Source organism: Myxine glutinosa, chromosome 6 (genome assembly GCF_964187855.1).
Source record: "Myxine glutinosa chromosome 6, kmMyxGlut1.1, whole genome shotgun sequence".
Classification (NCBI taxonomy): Eukaryota; Metazoa; Chordata; class Myxini; order Myxiniformes; family Myxinidae; genus Myxine; species Myxine glutinosa.
In genome coordinates this window covers 90,285,296-90,303,814 of record NC_136266.1, presented here as the reverse complement: position 1 = coordinate 90,303,814, position 18,519 = coordinate 90,285,296, and positions in this window count along the sequence as shown.

The window sequence follows — 18,519 nt, the reverse complement described above, 5'->3', positions numbered from 1 at the left end:
GACGTCATGCTTACATGCTCACCTTGGCGACGTCCACTCGAAATTTCAGCGGTGCCTCCATATTGTCGCGGAAGTGGGGGGTGAGACTCAAGACGCCAATGGTCGGAAACAGGTTTTACAAAAGGTCACAACTTTATTAACTGGTTATTCACTTGATTCCATTTACCAAATAATACCGCATTATTCAATGGCTGAGATTAACTCTTTTCCATGGTCCTTTTCGTTCGGCTGATGTTCCTCCGCCATGGTCCCGTTCGTCAGAGCTCCTCGCAGCAAGTCCTCCCGACTCCAGCCGCAGCTCTCGCTTATATGGACCAACTCGACTTAATCCTCTGTCCGCTGAACTCGTAATCTCCTCTCCGCCGACGTCACCGGTCGCCTTCCTGGCGCCAGCTAGCCCCCCCCCCTGCTGTGAGTTCCATTTATCAAACAATAGGGGGGTGCTCCAGCCTGGGGCTGTGACCAGGTGTATCAAGAGACCATCATGTTCGTGCACATTCCTAACTCATTTACAAACCCGTCCCCCACAGAGTTTGCATGTAAAATGCATCTGCTTTGTTACTAGGTCAACCAATAAGTTACCAGTGCCAATTAATAAGTTACACTGAATTACACTTCCACACTTCTCTCGACCTCGTGTCTTTCTTCTTCCGTTTCCGGTCTCTTTTTCCAGAAGGGCTCCTGACCCTCCAACCACAACAACCCTTAATCGACTACACATTGATAAGCAAAGACCTGAATAGTAATTCACATACATTCCCATAAATATGTAACACTCACCACAAACACCATAGGCTTGTGCTGGGTGGTAACATGCTCTCCCGCCTTGCAATCCTTAACCCTCCACAGCTGTCGCTTCCTTCCCCCCACCAAATCCAGTTCTGTTCAATGCTCTCCACTCCTATAGGTAATCTTGAGGCTTTCCCGCTTTTTGAAGAATGAACCAGTTATGACTATTCCATTCCTCGCCACCAGCTCTTGAACCCCTCTATTCCTCATTCCCCAACCAAATTTCCCAACACATTCCTCTTCACCCAGCTCCACTGCTCCCACATGCGTGTTAAAGTCCCCCACAATGCACAGCATCACCTTCATCTCAACCATTTCCATCATCCACTCCAGTGTATCCCTGAATTCCTTATTCTCCGCCATAGTCGTTCCTATTTGTGGCCCATTAACGGACATAACACACACCATTTACCTCTGTATCACCACCCTTGCCTTAACTATCCCTCCCATCTTTCCATTCTGACCACCTGCTTGTTCAACTCTTCCGATGTTATTATTCCCACACCATTACTGCTTCCATCCCCACCTGAGAAAAACAGCTTGTACCCTCCTACTAACCTCCTCACCCTGTCCCCTTTCCATCGGATCTCCCGCACACACAACACTTCCAACTTCCTTCTCTGCATCATCTCCATCACCTCGACCCCTCTCCCTCCAATCGATCCCACATTCAAACGACCTAGCCTGACCTCGCTTCTGAACTGCTGCCCATCTGGCAGAGCTAGTACCATCTTGATCAATTTGGGATGCTCAGGTCATCAAATCTTTGGGATCAAATCAGCAGTGCTGCCCTGCTCAAACTACTACCCTAGCCTGTTGTCCTAACCCTGTGTGTGGTCTCGCCCACACACCGCTCCTTCTGCACTCATTCCTCTCCTTCACCCCACTCACTCCCTCTTCCCTTCCTCCCTCCACCCCACTCATTCATTCCCTCCTCTCCTCCACCCCACTCCCTATTCTCTTCTTCACCACACCCTTTCCACCCACCCTCCTTCCCTCCCCTCCCTTCATATGTTAAAGTCGTAATTATTTACCTTGCAACATGTGAATGTTAAAAAAAACAAACACTCAGTTCACAACCACACAGCACATTATATTCAGCATGGGGCCCTCCCACATGGCACGATGCAATCAGCACGTGGTCCTCCCACATGGCACGATGTAACACATGGCACCTTCCACACGGCACTAACTAAACATGCGCAAAACAAATTTTAAGACTACACGTACATTTTATTTTCCTTTTCTCCTTGTATCTCTGTCCTTGTCACAATACTTGAAGATGGATTATGACTTCGTAGAAAGATGTGTTTTGATGACAACACACTCATTGTACCTCAACTCACTCAATATAATGGAGTTTTCTTGCAACAAATCAGCCTATGCTGTCGAGTTTTTGCACTTCATACCGACGGATTTGGATTTTGAATGCCTCACAATTTTGTATTTTGAATACCTATTGACTCCAGGTTCTTTAAACGCTTGTTTGTATTGCTGCAATTGGCCGAGCACAATCAGACCAAGCAGGATGATGAGGCTGAACTGGTCAGCCTGGTTATTGTTTACATAGTGAGTGACTATCCTCTCTGACACTCACCATCTTCCCCTTATTTTCCAAAACTAATTGTGATGAAAAGTGTCCAAAGTTGATGATGACAACCCTCAAATCTTTTTCACTGCTCCTTGGCCGAGATATTTGGAACTTCGCACATTTCTAGCACTGTTGGCTGCTCATGAGAGTTTAAAGCATTATATACACCTCCAAATGGCCTCTGCAGGAGGAACTAGAATGACACTCTGCAGAGCACATACCTCCACCAGGCGGAACAGTTTACGTTTTGTAACCACCTTTATAGACTCCTTTGGAAAACCCTTTCTGAATATCAAGGAGCAGCTTTCAGATGTATCATGTGATCAGAAAGGTCTTAGAAGATATAATTGTACTTTCACATGAATTTCAAGATGAAGAGACTATGAGGAGACTATGACAAATCAAAACTGTATTTGGAATTTAAACCCGGGATCTCGGCATCTTGACCGATGAGCTCAGAAGGAAACTCAACACAACCAACCCACAGTGATGTGTGGTAGCCAACATCAATTTGAAATGTGTATTCTTGCCTTCATTTTTTTGTAATCATTCATCTCACAGTAGACCTTTCAATATTTCAACTTCCCAAGCTTACTTCAATAAAACATTACAAAACATTTCCACTTTTTCTGACTTGTGTAATGTGGAATTAAGTCATTTATTAAGCTGTTGCTGTGTGAGTGTTGTGAATAATACGAGTTCACCTACAAGGAAGTTCAACGCAGGAAGAGGCCATTAGGCCTATCAAGCCTGTGGTTGTGGCCATTAGGTTGCCAACTTATGGTTGTTTGTCAGTGCTCTATCCGCTAAATGCTGAGTGTCAAGGAAAGGAAGCAGCATGTACCATTTTTAGGTTATTTCTCCGGAATAACCTCAAAGTGGGTCCCGGTGTCTGTCCGCCCGTTAACATTTGACTAAAACATCATCTCACAAACTACCCAACCGATATGGACCAAATTTGGTATGATGCATCAGGCCAGGAAGGTCTCATGGGGTTGTGCTCCCCATCTGTATGTGCCACTATGAAGGGGACAAAAGTGTGGTTTGCCCCAAATATTGGTATTTCATTGAAAAGTCTTCTCAGAAACCACCAGACCGATCCAGACCAAACTCGCCACAAGGAATCGGGACCATGCCCTAACCTTAAGGTGAGCTCCCCATGGCTATATCTCTCCTGGAAAGGGGGCCACAGGCTCCCTCCCCTAATCCTTCATATTCATCAAAAACATATTTTCCTCACAAACGACATGACTGACATGGACCAAATGTGGTATGATATATCAGAACATTAAGGTCTCATGGGGTTGTGCTCCCCATCCAGATCTGCCCTTTTAAGAGGTTGAAAAATGGGGAATTTCACCTCATTCAGGTAATTCATTTAAAAATATTCTCAGAAACCATGGGGAAATAACCGTCAGTCACCCACGGGGATATTTTTGAAGTCTTTGGTATGACAGCTGGGATTTGAACCACCAACCTCCCAGAAATGGTACAGATGTTCTAACCATTGCACCACCGAGTCTAGTTTGCAATGCTTTTCTTCCTTTGCTTTACTTCCTTCATTGTTATGAAAGATGGATACGTGATTTGGAAAGATGGATAAGTGATTTGGAAAGATGCATAAGTTATGGTAATAAGTAATTTGGATCTCTTTGATGATTTCTCTTTCTTAATCTTTGCAGGATAATTTTTTGACAGTTATGCAGGACAAAGTGGAACTGATGGACAGCAAATAACTTTTGGAGCACAATTACACTGAGCTTTCAAAGAAGACAAAGATTATAGGTATGTATCAGTTGGCTCAAAAGTTTGATTCCAACTTCATGTGTATTTTGTTTAATAACTTTGCTTTAATTGCATTCGAACTGTCACCTGATGGGATATGTTGTTCTGTCCAGTTGTTCTTTCAGTCTTTTTTGTGGTTTTCGGTTTCCACCGAGTCTAGTTTGCGATGCATTTCTTCCTTTGCTCCACTTGCTTCATTGTTATGAAAGATGGATAATGAAACAGAAAACCAAATACCGCATTGGAGTCATCATAAGGAACCAAAACAAAAAGGTAAAGAGCAAAGATGGAGTCATCAGGAGGAACCTGGATAGGATTCGGGTTTCAGCCGCTACTCCACAACCCTCCAACCAATCCAGGCACAGCCAAGTGAACCTTACAGATAAATCTCTGCAACAATTCACTTCTCCTTGGACAGATAGATGAAAAAAGAGAGAAAGAAAGAACAAGCAAGAATGAGAATGAAAAAGAATAAATGTGAAAAAGTAGAAAGAAATGTCAAAGGAACAAAGATCCCTAACTCCTAGCCCTAGCTCCTTCCCTTAACTCCTAGCCCTAACTCCTAGCCCTAACTCCGAGCCCTAGCTCCTAGCCCTAACTCGTAGCCCTAGCTCCTAGCCCTAACCATAACTCCTAGCTCCTAGCCCTAACTCTTAGCCCTAACTCCTAGCTCCTAGCCCTAGAAAGATGTTGGGAAGAACCCAGATAGATAGATTTCAGCAGTTCTTCCTCAGTCAAAAACACAGCAACAGTTACAAGCTAACAGAGGTCCATCAGTGGGGAAGCACAGTCCACACAGTACAATCATAATGAAACAGAAAACCAAATAACTCCTCGTAGGAGTTATTTGGAAAGTGATTTGGAAAGATGGATAAGTTATGGTAGTAAGTAATTTAGATCTCTGATGATTTCTCTTTCATTAATCTTTGCAGGAGAAATTTTTGACAGTTATGCAGGACAAAGTCGAACTGATGGACAGCAACAAACTTTTGGAGCACAATTACACTGAGCTTTCAAAGAAGATAGAGATTCTAGGTGTGTATCAGTTGGTTCAAAAGTTTGATTACAACTTCATGTGTATTTTGTTGAATAACTTTGCTTTAACTGCATTCAAACTGTCACCTGATGGGATATGTTGGTCTGTCCAGTTGTTCTTCTTTGTGGTTCATAACATTTCCATGAGACGTTTTTGTGTCGATCAGTTGTGCTGTTCCTGGGATTGTAAATAACAAACCTTGAGCAGGGATGAACTTGCTATTGGTTTATGATTCGATATTGATAAAGGAGTGAAAAGAAAGACGAAATAGTTGTTCTAACATTATCCGCAAAGCCATAAATAAGTGGCGAATACATTTATTACCTACCAACAGGGTGGTTGGAGAAGGCAGTAAGAAAAAATATATTTTTCAAGTCGGACAGACAAGTGTTGTCTGAATCTGTCACTTTGATCAACAAAGCTTGAAACTTTGAATTCGTTTGTTTGAGGTCCATGTCATTCTGCTCTCTTTTCCTTACAGGTGTATGACATGTAAATATGTTACATTCTATATGTGCCACTGCGAGATTTTGTCGCAGAGACATGAGGAACAACCTAACTCTGTGAGATGGCAGTAAGGTCATCACGTTTTGGGACGCTCCCAGTCATATAAAGGTGTGTGCACATATATTCTTCACATACACAAACATTTATGATGCACTTCTTTTTTATTGTTTATAATTCCCTACGTAGAGAAAAGTAAATGAGCTGCAGAGTTTTGTGGATCCGCTGTCAGCAAATGAAAGTCATTCCTCGGGACATTGCTCAACAACGAAACACACGGATGAAGTAGGTTTTTGTGGTGATGCCGACCCTGCATTTCATGGTCAAAGCACCATTGGCCGTAAGACTTTGGTGCAACACCTGGACATGAATCGCACAAACCCTTTTCGACTGAATAATAATGTATTCCTATCTTTTGTTGAAGGTTGATCACGTTTTATCGTCCTCCTCAGTCCTCGGTGATATGGCTGTAGATGGTTTCCACGACAATTTTCTCTCAGAAAGCACGCACGAACAAGCTGGTTCCTTCCGACACACAGAGGATGTTTTTCATGTCAACACACATTCTCCTGTAAACCCTCCTTCGGTCACGTTTTTCAACAGGAGGGATCTTAGTGATATCGACATATTGCACGTCCAGAGTGTTTATAGCGTGAGATTCTGTTGCAATGCGTTTTCAACAAATCTTATTACTTGCAAAATCGAAGATTTTTCAAGTATACACAAAGAATTAAGTTAAGCACCCCCCCGTTTTTTTACAACCTCGCACATTACAAGTTTGTTGTCGTCAAAACAGTGTAATATACCCATGATATTGCTATATTTTCTGGAGAAGTGATATTATGGTCACATAAAAACATAACAATCATGCCGTTTTCAATATTTTATTCTGAATAATTTAAGGTGAAATTTTTTGGGAATTTTAGGCATATTTTCACCTCAATTTAAGTATGGAGCTATAGGTCCATCACGGACAGTGTGGATGACGTTTATGTTTTCTAACGTACAGTCATTGTTCTGAGAAGACCTCTAGCGATCTTTGCGTCAATAACGTGTGTAGGACCCACGTGATCGGATCACTGACTCAACCCTACGTCTCATAGACCCTGTAAGCCGTCGTATGCGTTGCTGTGGCAGGTTGTTCCATTCCCGATGTAATGCACGTTCCAATTCATCCAGATTGGCTATTGGAGGGACCATCTTCGCAATTTGTCGTCCCAACATGTCCCAAACGTGCTCGAGGGGGTTCAGGTCAGGACTGTACGCAGGCCAGGGGATGGTTGTCACAGCACCTTGCTCCATCCGATCACGTGGGTCCTACACACGTTATTGACGCAAAGATCGCTAGAGGTCTTCTCAGAACAATGACTGTACGTTAGAAAACATAAACGTCATCCACACTGTCCGTGATGGACCTATAGCTCCATACTTAAATTGAGGTGAAAATATGCCTAAAATTCCCAAAAAATTTCACCTTAAATTATTCAGAATAAAATATTGAAAACGGCATGATTGTTATGTTTTTATGTGACCATAATATCACTTCTCCAGAAAATATAGCAATATCATGGGTATATTACACTGTTTTGACGACAACAAACTTGTAATGTGCGAGGTTGTAAAAAAACGGGGGGGTGCTTAACTTAATTATTTGTGTATATATTGGTCGGTTGTGTTTGTGACTCTGTTTGTTAGTTTGTCACCGGCCTACAGGTCACAATTTTCAACCGATCTTCACCAAACTTCACCAAGTGGTAGAGTTGGTCAAATGCCAGAAGCCTATTGTTTTTGGGGTCAATAGGTCAAAAGGTCAACATATGCCAAAGGTCACCAACTTTGCTAAATTTCTAAAATCCTCAATTTTCATCCGATTGACTTGAAATTTGAAGACCACTTGCATATCTGGTCATTGAATTCAACCACCAAGAATTTTTGAAGTCAACATAGGCTAAATGGTTAACATAGGCCAAATTTCTAAAATCCTCAATTTTCATCCAATTGACTTGAAATTTGGAGAGGACTTGCACATCTCGTCACTGAATTCAACCACCAAGTATTCTTGAGGTCAACATTGGCCAAAAGGTCAACATAGGCCAAATTTCTAAAATCCTCTATTTTCATCGAATTGACTTGACAATTGAACAGCATTTGCACATTGAGTCACTAAATAGGGAAACTAACTATTTTTGAGGTCAAAAGGTCAAAGGTCAACTGAAGGTCAACCTTCCAAAATCATCATTTTTCATCTGAAAAATCGTCACTTTTCATCCTGTTGACCCGAGCTTTGATCAAGATTGTAAATTTTATACTTCATGAAATGGACAATTTGCTGTATCAATGGTAAACTTTTGGGGGAGGGCGTATTTTGCAAGTATCGTGCTACGCATGACGTTTTCTTGTTTGTTTGTCACCGGCCTACAGGTCACAATTTTCAACCGATCTTCACCAAACTTCCCCAAATGGTAGAGTTGGTCAAAAGCCAGAAGCCTATTGTTTTTGGGGTCAATAGGTCAAAAGGTCAACATAGGCCAAAGGTCACCAAATTTGCTAAATTTCTAAAATCCCCAATTTTCATCCGATTGACTTGAAATTTGAAGACCACTTGCATATCTGGTCACTGAATTCAACCACCAAGTATTTTTGAGGTCAACATAGGCCAAATGGTCAACATAGGCCAAATTTCTAAAGTCCTCAATTTTCATCCAATTGACTTGAAATTTGAAGAGGACTTGCATATCTGGTCACTGACTTCAACCACCAAGTGTTCTTGAGGTCAACATAGGCCAAAAGGTCAACATGAGCCAAATTTCTAAAATCGTCACTTTTCATCCTGTTGACCCGAGCTTTGATGAAGATTGTAAATTTAAATCTTCATGAAATGGACAATTTACTGTATCAATGGTAAACTTTTGGGGGAGGGCGGATTTTGCAAGTATCGTGCTACGCATGACGTCTTCTTCTTTATTTATTGATGTTACAATCCAAAAGGTGGTGGTGGTGGTGGTGTGAATCTGGAAAGCCCAAATATTATTCGGGTGCAGTTTGCTTGCAAACATTTTGTGCATTGATGCTGCGTAATCCTTCATGTAATTGTTTAAATTCCCTTATGGATAATATTCTCCTTGGGAAGAGGAATTCATACTAAAATACGCCATTTGGTGTCTGTCTGATGAATTTTTGACCGCAATACATTCCGTCGTTACTTATCCAATCTCAACCAAACTTGACAGGATGACTAAGGGTTACGTAATGCTTGAAGCGCATTCCTTTTCCCCTCTCCCCAAGGGGGTTTTCTCCCCCGAGCGGGTTTTTGTCGAAGTGTATTCGTAAAGTCGTGTATTTTATTATATTTAAAGGATTATATAATTCATTATACTTCCATCTTGATTTGACTCTAACTAGGCATTCGGCCTTGTGTCTTGATGAGAACACAGTTTTTAGGTCTGTGTTCTCTCAAAACTGTTATTCTCCCTGTCTCACCTCTGCAAAGCCAGCTTGCTTTTTATTGCCAAACCCATTGTAATCTGAACACAGGAATGCTTGTCGTCCCTCCCTTTTTGAAATAATGGCCTCCGCACTGATAAGAGTAAGCCTTGAGGGATTTGGTGGGGTGCTTTGGGTACGTGACCAAAACCTCAGGGCAAGCTCCCAGCGGAGATGTTTTATCTTTTTCCTGCGCTGACCTCCGTGTATATAAACGGAGCGCGCTGATAGTTATTTTGAGAAAGGACCAGCCAGTTTTGTGCCCTCCTGTCTCCCGCACGTGTTGTCACTGCTGCGTAATAAAAAGGCTTATATCCTCAGGCCTTGTCCCAAGTTTCTTCGCGGACAGCGGGCATCGAGCCATGAGACGGTCAATGGGGTTGCATGTTGAGGTGTATATCTATGTTAAGTTAGCTTTATCGTGGCGTTTTTCCAAGGCAGCTTCTAATAATAAAACGAATAATAATAGCATAATATTAATGTTATTACAAAACAATATTAATACCAATAATATCCCACATCCCCAAGGGGTTTTTTCTCCTTGAACAAACTTTGAGTCAACGTTTATAAATAGCTTATCATGGTGTTTTCGTGGGAGCAAGGGACTCCTCCAGAAGTAAAAATAATATAAACCACAAACACGCATGATTCGCTTTTTTAACAGTCGCTAATGCTGTTTATAACACTAAATAAAGAAATTTGGAGGAATCCCGACATCCGTGAGGTAAGTTTTACTTGCAGAAATGAGCGAAGATCTACTGTGCTCTATATACCCCACAAGGGTTGGGTAAATAACATGACCCTTCCCGGCGCTAACATGGCGTTTTTTGTGGCGGCCTTTTGACACTCGCTCCTGCTGTTTAACACGAAACTGAAAGGGAGGAAGCCCAGGTTGTGCTCATTTACCAAGCTGCTAGCTAGCGCTTGACAAGCCAGCCGTTCCTTAACGGTTTTGAATGGAGTGCTTGCTCGAATGCTTAAATCACTTGGAGATCTCTCCACAAGAAACTTGGTAAATGAACACACTCCCAATGTCCTTGAGACCCGACCATAGATCGACTGTAATCTATATACCCCAAAGAGGAATGACCCTTCTTGCCACTGCCGTAGTGTGCGGGTGTACTAGTCATACCAAAATACGCAATTTGGCGTGTGTCTGTTTGATGTTTTTCTGACTGCGATACATTCCGTCATTACTTATCCAATATCAACCAAACTTGAGAGGATGACTAAGGGTTACACAATGAAAGTTGTAGCGCATTCATTTGCCCCCCCCCATTCCCAAGGGGGGTTTTCTCCCCCGAGCGGGCTTTCCCCACCATTACCGTCAATGGGGTTGCGTGTTGAGGTGTATATCCGTGTTAAGTTAGCTTTATCGTGGCGTTTTTCCAAGGCCGCTTCTAATAACAAAACTGATAATAGCATAATATTAATATTATTGTGGCAGACACGGAAGCTCACTGGCATGGTGACATCATTCCGCGCACCAAGTGGGCGACGGCCACGCCAAGGGGTAGGCGTGACCTCAGGAAATACACCGGGCGCGCAGCCCGGAGCGCGCCAGTGCTACAGTGTCCTCTTTTAATAAAGAACATTAAACTTACCGCGTTGTCCGCTTCCTCCTTGATAGCAAGTCGCGCGCGTAGCACCGAGCACTTCATTGGTGACATTCGAGTCAGCCGTCGCTGACCACCCGAAACCGCCGCAACAATGGCAACCAACGCGGTCTCCATCAAGCTCCCCGAATTCTGGGAGTCACAAGCCAAAGTTTGGTTCCTGCAGGCAGAAGCCCAGTTCCGACTTCGAGGCATCACGGTGGACGAGACCATGTACTGCCACGTGGTCGCTGCCCTCGGGCCCGGCACGGCCACCCGCGTCGTATCAGTCCTAAGGGATCCACCTGCCGATGGCAAGTACGAGGCGGTCAAGCGTCTCCTCCTCGCCACGTTCGGCATTACGGTGGACGCACGGGCCGATCGCCTCTTGGACCTCCTCGAGATCGGGGACACGCGACCGTCGGTCCGTATGGATCATATGCTGGCGCTCATGGGCGACGAAACCCCGAACGCTCTATTCCGGGCGTTATTTTGATGTCAGCTGCCAGCACGAGTCCTCCTCGCTTTGGCCGGTTCCGCGTTAACGGAACCCCGTGCGCTCGCTGCCGAGGCCGACAAATACTATGCGGCTTTGGACACGCACGTGAGTCTTGGCGCGGTCGCCGCTCCCGAGGCTCCCGAGGCTTTCCCTGATGCACCGCACCTTGTGTCCGCCGCCACGCCCCGCCCACCACCACCACCGCAGCCGTGAAGAAAACCGAGGCCTCCGAAGCCACAGCTGCCCACCTGGTGTTTCTTCCACGCCAAGTTCGGCCACGAGGCTCGGCAGTGTCGCCCGCCGTGCTCATTCGGCAGGTCGGGAAACGGGCGAGCCGGCGCTCGGTGGCAACGGTGAGAGTCGGCAATTCCAACAGCCTTCTGTACATAACGGACACCTTGTCCGGGCGCCGTTACCTGTGCGATACGGGAGCGCAGGTGAGTGTCGTTCCTGCCGGTATGTCCGACAAGCACACCGCGGGCCGAGGTCCCGCGCTGCTTGCGGCCAATGGTACGTCTATACACACGTACGGAAAACGCTGTCTCTCCCTGCAGTTCGGAGGGCAGGTTTTCCGTTGGTCGTTCGTTACGGCCGACGTGCCCGTGGCACTGCTCGGCGCGGACTTCTTATGTGCTAATGGATTACTGGTCGATGTAAAGCGCAGAAGGCTTGTCCAGGCTGAGACGTTCAGCTCGCTCGCGTGCGCGCTGCCCGGCTCGTTGAGCAGCTCACAGAGCGTCTTGCGTGGCTTGGATTTTTTGTACGTCTACCTGGACGACATCCTCGTCGCCAGCGCGTCCCGCAAAGAGCACCTTCTTCACCTCCGCACGCTCTTCGAACGTCTGGGCCAGCATGGCCTGATCGTGAACCCCGCCAAGTGCCGGTTCGATGTCGCCGGTTCGAAATCAACTTTTTGGGGCACCGCGTCACCAGGCACGGGGCCGTCCCCCTACCGGCCAAGGTGGAGGCAGTGAAGGGGTTTCCGCGCCCCCGCACGATCAAGGGGCTCCAGGAGTTCCTGGGCATGGTAAACTTTTACCATCGGTTCCTGCCCCGCATCGCCCAGCTCCTGCACCCCTTACATGAGGCCCTTTGAGGGAAGCCGGGCAAAGGTGACGTTACCTGGACCGAGCAGATGGATGCGGCGTTCTCGGGCGTGAAGCACGCCTTGGCCAACGCCACCATGCTTGCGCACCCGGCGCCCGATGCACCGATCGCCCTCATCACCGATGCCTCGGACTACGCGGTGGGCACGGTGCACGAGCAATGGGTGCGTGGTGCTTGGCAACCGCTGGCATTCTTCAGCCGGCAGCTTCGCCCGCCCGAATGCCGTTACAGTAACTTCGACCGCGAGTTGCTTGGGCTTCACCTGGCGGTCAGGCACTTCCGCCATCTGCTCGAGGGCTGTGCGTTCACGGCCTTCGTCGACCACAAGCCACTGGTTTTCGCAATGGGCAAGGTCGCCGAGCCGTGGTCGGCCCGGCAACAGCGTCACCTCGCGGCCGTGTCCGAGTACACGACGGACATCCGACACGTCGCGGGAAAGGACAACCCGGTGGCCGACTGCCTTTCCCGGGCCGTCGCCCACGCAGTCCACCTTGGCATCGACTATGCCTGGATGGCGGCGGACCAGGCCGCCGACCCCGGGGTCCAGGCCTTGCGGACCGCCGTCACGGGCCTCCGCGTCACTGAGGTGCCCTTCGATGGCGCGGGCACGGCCCTCGTTTGCGACGTCTCCCTCGGGCGGCCTCGCCCCATCATGCCCGCAGGCTGGCAGCGCCAGGTTTTGGACGCCATCCACGGCCTGTCCCACCTGGGCACGAAGGCCTCCCAGAGGTTGGTCGCCGACAAGCTTGTCTGGCATGGCCTCCGGAAGGCCGTCCGCGGCTGGACCAGGATGTGCCTCGCGTGCCAGCATGCCAAGGTGCACCGGCATACCCAGGCCCCATTGGCCCCGTTTACGGTGCCGGCACATAGGTTCGACCACGTGCACGTGGACCTGGTGGGACCTCTGCCCCCCTCGCGGGGTTTCACCCATGTCCTTACCATGGTGGACCGCACCATCCGGTGGCCGGAGGCCGTGCCTTTGTCGGAGACGACGGCGGCAGACGTCGCACAGGCGTTCATCGCCACCTGGATCGCCCGGTTCGGCACCCCCTCGGACATCTCGTCCGACCGCGGCCCCCAGTTCACCTCGGAGCTCTGGGCCGTGGTCGTGCGGGGGCTCGGGGTCCAGCTGCACCAAACCACGGCCTACCACCCCCAGGCCAACGGCCTGTGTGAGCGGTTCCACCGATCGTTGAAGGCCGCGCTCCGGGCCACCCTCCACGACGGCGGCTGGGTCGACAGGCTCCCCTGAGTCCTGCTGGGCCCCCGGACGGTGCCCAAGGAGGACCTGCGCGCATTCGCGGCGGAGTTGGTCTTTGGACAACCGCTGCGGGTGCTGGGCGAGTTCCTCCCCGACCCCACGGCACCTTGGTCCGTGGCGCAGGAGCGTTCTGCGCTGCAGGAAACCGCCTGGAGGTCCGCCCCGGTGCCGACAACGCACCACGGGCACCCTCCTACACACGTCGCCCCGGAGCTTCACACGGCGGAGTACGTCTTCGTCCGGCACGACGCCCACCAGACACCACTGCGGCCCCCGTACGACGGGCCTTTCCACGTGCTGGAGACCGGGGTGAAACATTTCACCCTGGACATCGGCGGCACTCGTGACCGGGTCTCCATAGACCGCCTCCAGCCGGCCCACCTCGACGTGGACCACCTACCGCCAGTGGCTCGGCCCCCACGTCGGGGCCGCCCCCCTGCGGGCGGACCCCCGGCACCGCCCAGCACCACAGGCACGCCGCCCCCCGGTCCAGCACCCATCCCGGGTACAGCCGGGGGCATCCCAGCACCCCGGATGCCGCCAGTTGCCAGAGGGCGCTTCGGCCGGGTCATCCGTTTGCCCCGCAAACTGGCCCTCCAGGTGCGCGGGAATTCTGGGGGGGCGCGTGTGGCGGACATGAAAGCCCACTGGCGTGGTGACATCATTCCGCACACCAAGTGGGCGGCGGCCACGCCCAAGGGGTAGGCGTGGCCTCAGGATATACACCAGGCGCGCAGCCCAGAGCAGGCCAGTGCTACAGTGACCTCTTTGAATAAAGAACATTAAACTTACCGCGTTGGCCGCTTCCTCCTTGGTAGCAAGTCGCGCGCATAGCACCGCGTGCTTCAGTTCCCTGTTTGAGGCAATGCTTTGATGGTCAGATGCCCTTCCTGACGCCAACCCTTAGTCAGCTCTTGCGATGTGCAGGGATACAGTGTACCTATTCTAAACCAGGGTACACACCAGGATCATTCATCCCAGAAAGCTGGTACTCAATTTGCCGACCTCAGAAGGATGACAGGCTGAGTCAACCCCCCTGGTGTTAATTTAGCAATCAGCCAGGATTCGAACCCAGGATCCTAGGATCCCAAGCCAGCACCCTAACCGCTAAGCCAACACCAGGCTACATGGGAGCAAAGGCCTATACAGGAAGTAAAAATATTGTAAACCACAAACATGTTTGATTACCTTTTAAAATCGTCGATAATGTTGTTTAACAAAGAACTGAAATACATTTGGAGAAATCCGGACATTAGTCCATGCTTATCACGTCGACGATCGCTCCTGATCTAATGCACTCTATATATATCCCACAATGGTTAATAACACGACCCATCCTGCCGCTTCCGTGTAGTTCTTCCAAGGAGTTTTCGTGGTGTTTTGGTTTTACCAAAGCTGCTTCTCATTATAAACGTAATAACAACACTTATAATAATAGCATAATATTAATGATATTATGAAACAATATCCCCACCCCTCAAGGGGTTTTGTGGATTGCGATATTTCCTCCTCCCCCACCCTGACATCCCAACTGAAGTAAATGTTACAATCAGGAATTAAAAATGGTGTGGCAACTTCTGATTCTTTCATTCACCTGAACTAACATGTTATAATGTCATGCATAATCTGATCCTTTCAATGACCTGATCTAACATGTTATATTGTCATGCATAATCTGATCCTTTAAATGACCTGATCAAACATGTTATATTGTCATGCATAATCTGATCCTTTCAATGACCTGATCTAATATGTTATAATATTGTTATGTCGGTGGGGGTAGTGATATGTAGAGCCAGATAGATCTGTGTCGGTAACGTGCTTCGTCTGTCGTGGTAAAAGTGGGTTTTCACGGGACACGCAAACGGTTCACGAAGGCTGCAAATGTCGAAAAAATGGCAAAGTCCAACATTCGTATTTTAGGCTCCAAAAGTTCGCCAAACATGCGCGGGGGTTCGGAAGCGTCGTCAATTGTTCGCAGGAGTCGTTTTTTGTTCGGCGGGAATTTCAAACTTTTTTTAATGCATCCTTCTCTTCTTCTCTCGCTCTCCTTGGTGCTGGCTTCGTGACGGCTGCGCTTGGTGCCGTGTGTGTGCCTGAAAGGAGCATCGGGGCTCGGTGCAGCCGAGCAGGAAGGACAAGGAAGGAGCTCAGGCCTGCTCGCTTTGTGTATGCGGCTGGCGGTGAATGCGACTTCATGCCAAGGCGTGTTTTCTCATGCAGGGACATGGGACCTGGTCAGCCCCAGACGGTCAAGAACGCCAGGTGGAGTACCAGGCAAGCGCACCACACTACATTTCTACTTTCGTTATTTTATCATCCCCTCGTTTTGTATACGAGTCCGTATGGGGGCACCTCAATTTAGGAATTTAGTGTTACTTTTTTATTGTACTGCATTATTTTCATTAAACCTTTATTTGTTGGCTTTCAATTCCCATGTTTTTTTTTGTTTGTTTTTTTTGTATACAAGATCGAGGCTCGTGAAAGAGCGAAAATACGTTTATTTGTCTGTGGTTCGGAAAACCCTCGTCGCGTCAGCCCGTTCAGGTAAGCCTTGGCACCCTCCACTACCCCCCCCCCCCCCCCCCCACGTATGTCACTACTGCCATAGTTTGGTAAACGCCTCGGAGTTAAAGCTCGTTTGGTCATCTGTTGCCTTGCGGTGTTCACTACAGGGTGGACACGACAATACTAAAATGATCATCAGACTTTAAACAAACAAAAAAATACCTATTTTGGTCTTATTGGTCTATTTTGGTCTGAAAAATACCTATTTTAAAAATACCGTAGATCTCCATTTTATTTGTCATTAATGCATGTATCATATATATTCACTTGATATTGAAACATCAGCAAAATCTATGCATTATCATAAAATTTGCAGAAGTATACATAAACATAGGGGCAATACCCCTGGCACTCACCTGGTAGAATAAACAGTATACGACACTGACAAGGTATTTTAAACCAATTTTAAATTTTAAATCATAGTTTGGGAGGCCAAACCTGGATCCACTTTGATCCCGGATAGACCCCCTTCGACCCACTTTAGTCACAACACAACAAATATCATTTGTGCCAAATTTGGTCGCAATCCCATCAGCGGTTTCGGAGAATAAGTTTCAAGTGATTATGGACTGATAGATGGACGGACTGACAGACGGACGGACTGACGGACGGACTGACGGACGGACAACGCGCCATTACATAAGCTCCCCTGAACTTCGTTCCAGGTGAGCTAAAAATTACATTTTAAATTAAATAATCTAAAAGCAAAGCTTGCAACAGGAAGGCTCTGTTTACTTTATAGCACTCCAGCAGGGGTGGATTGTGCAATAATGTATGTTATGATGGTACAGGTACATCATAACAATGTATGTTATGATGTACCTGCAAAATAATAAATGAAATGAAATGTTTAACATCAAGGAAGGAAGTAGCAAATATCATTTTAAAAGTCTAATTGTAATGACTTAAGCAGGATTTCAACCACCAACCTCCAAGACTTAGAGTGGACGCTCAAACCAATTCGACATTGAGTCTTGTACCATGGTTCATGGGTACAAGTACATACGCACATAAAATTGCGACCTAGAGAAATGGAGGTCGAGGCTGTTTATTCCTGATACGTGAAACACTTGGCAGGAAACACATGCACATACAGACAGAAAACAGACTTTTTGGAACGCTGGCAGCATTTTCCATCCAATCATAATGTAACTTTATTGCAAATCATAATGCAATAATTTCTTTATGTAAATGTGTACAGTGTAGCACCACCTAGTGGTAGTGGCAAAGGGTATTACAATTTCCTTTTTTTACCTGGGCAAAGCTGAGGTTAAACCACCCTTCTCATGGGTAAACTTATTTTGGCAAACAGGACGACCAATTGGCCGGTCAGCGAAGTGATGGATAGACTCCACGAGTATAACATAATGAGTAGATGTACGTTCCATTGATACGTAATTTATAGACGTTCACACATTAACCCTTGTCCAACGAAAGTGCTGACGTTGCTCTGATGTTGGCCCAACGGTGTTGTGTTAACTGGGTTATAGACGTTCACACATTAACCCTCCCCCATCCCCTCCGGCCTTCCCACCACCTCGATCCCTCCTCCTTCCAAATTTACAGTTTTCCCTCCTGAGAGTTAGTTCCCTTCTGTAACCAGCTTGTCCACCCCCATGTATCCTCTCCTATCCCCCATTCCTTCACACACCCATTGTTTGTCAAATTCTCCCTCTATCTTGGCCTTCTACTCTGCTGTTGCTGTCCTCCCCTCCATACTGTTCCTTTTGCATAATGTTATGTCCTGATCCATAAAGTGTACTAGCTCTTCCACGAGCCTCGACTATGTATACAAAAAATAAAATAACTAGATGGTATTCATAGAATACTTACCCTGCGCAGTCGACTTGGTGCGAGCCAACTCTTCTGTTTTTGAAGGGATTTTTTTCTTTGCTCCAATATGGCTGCCAGACTACGTGAGCGATGACATCAATTTATATCCTCTAATATAATTGTTTAGATCACACTCAAGAAATTTCAAACTGATCAGACTATGCGTTGTCCCTGTAAAATTATGACATAATAATTAAGGCACCAATGATGTCAACATTAACCCTTTGAGTACGGATGATGTCCAGTGCCGCAACCCGCGAAAAAGTTTTGTGTACGGATGACGTTACTACACGTCATCGACTATACCTATAAATAGATCTTCATGGTTGTATTCCTGTACCAAAATACCAAATTAATCCCGTACCGGGGGTATTTTTATCAAAACAAAATCCCGTACTCAAAGGGTTAACAACACTTATTCCCCATGCGGAGTTCTTTACAATAAGCCATGTTTAAATTTTTTCCATG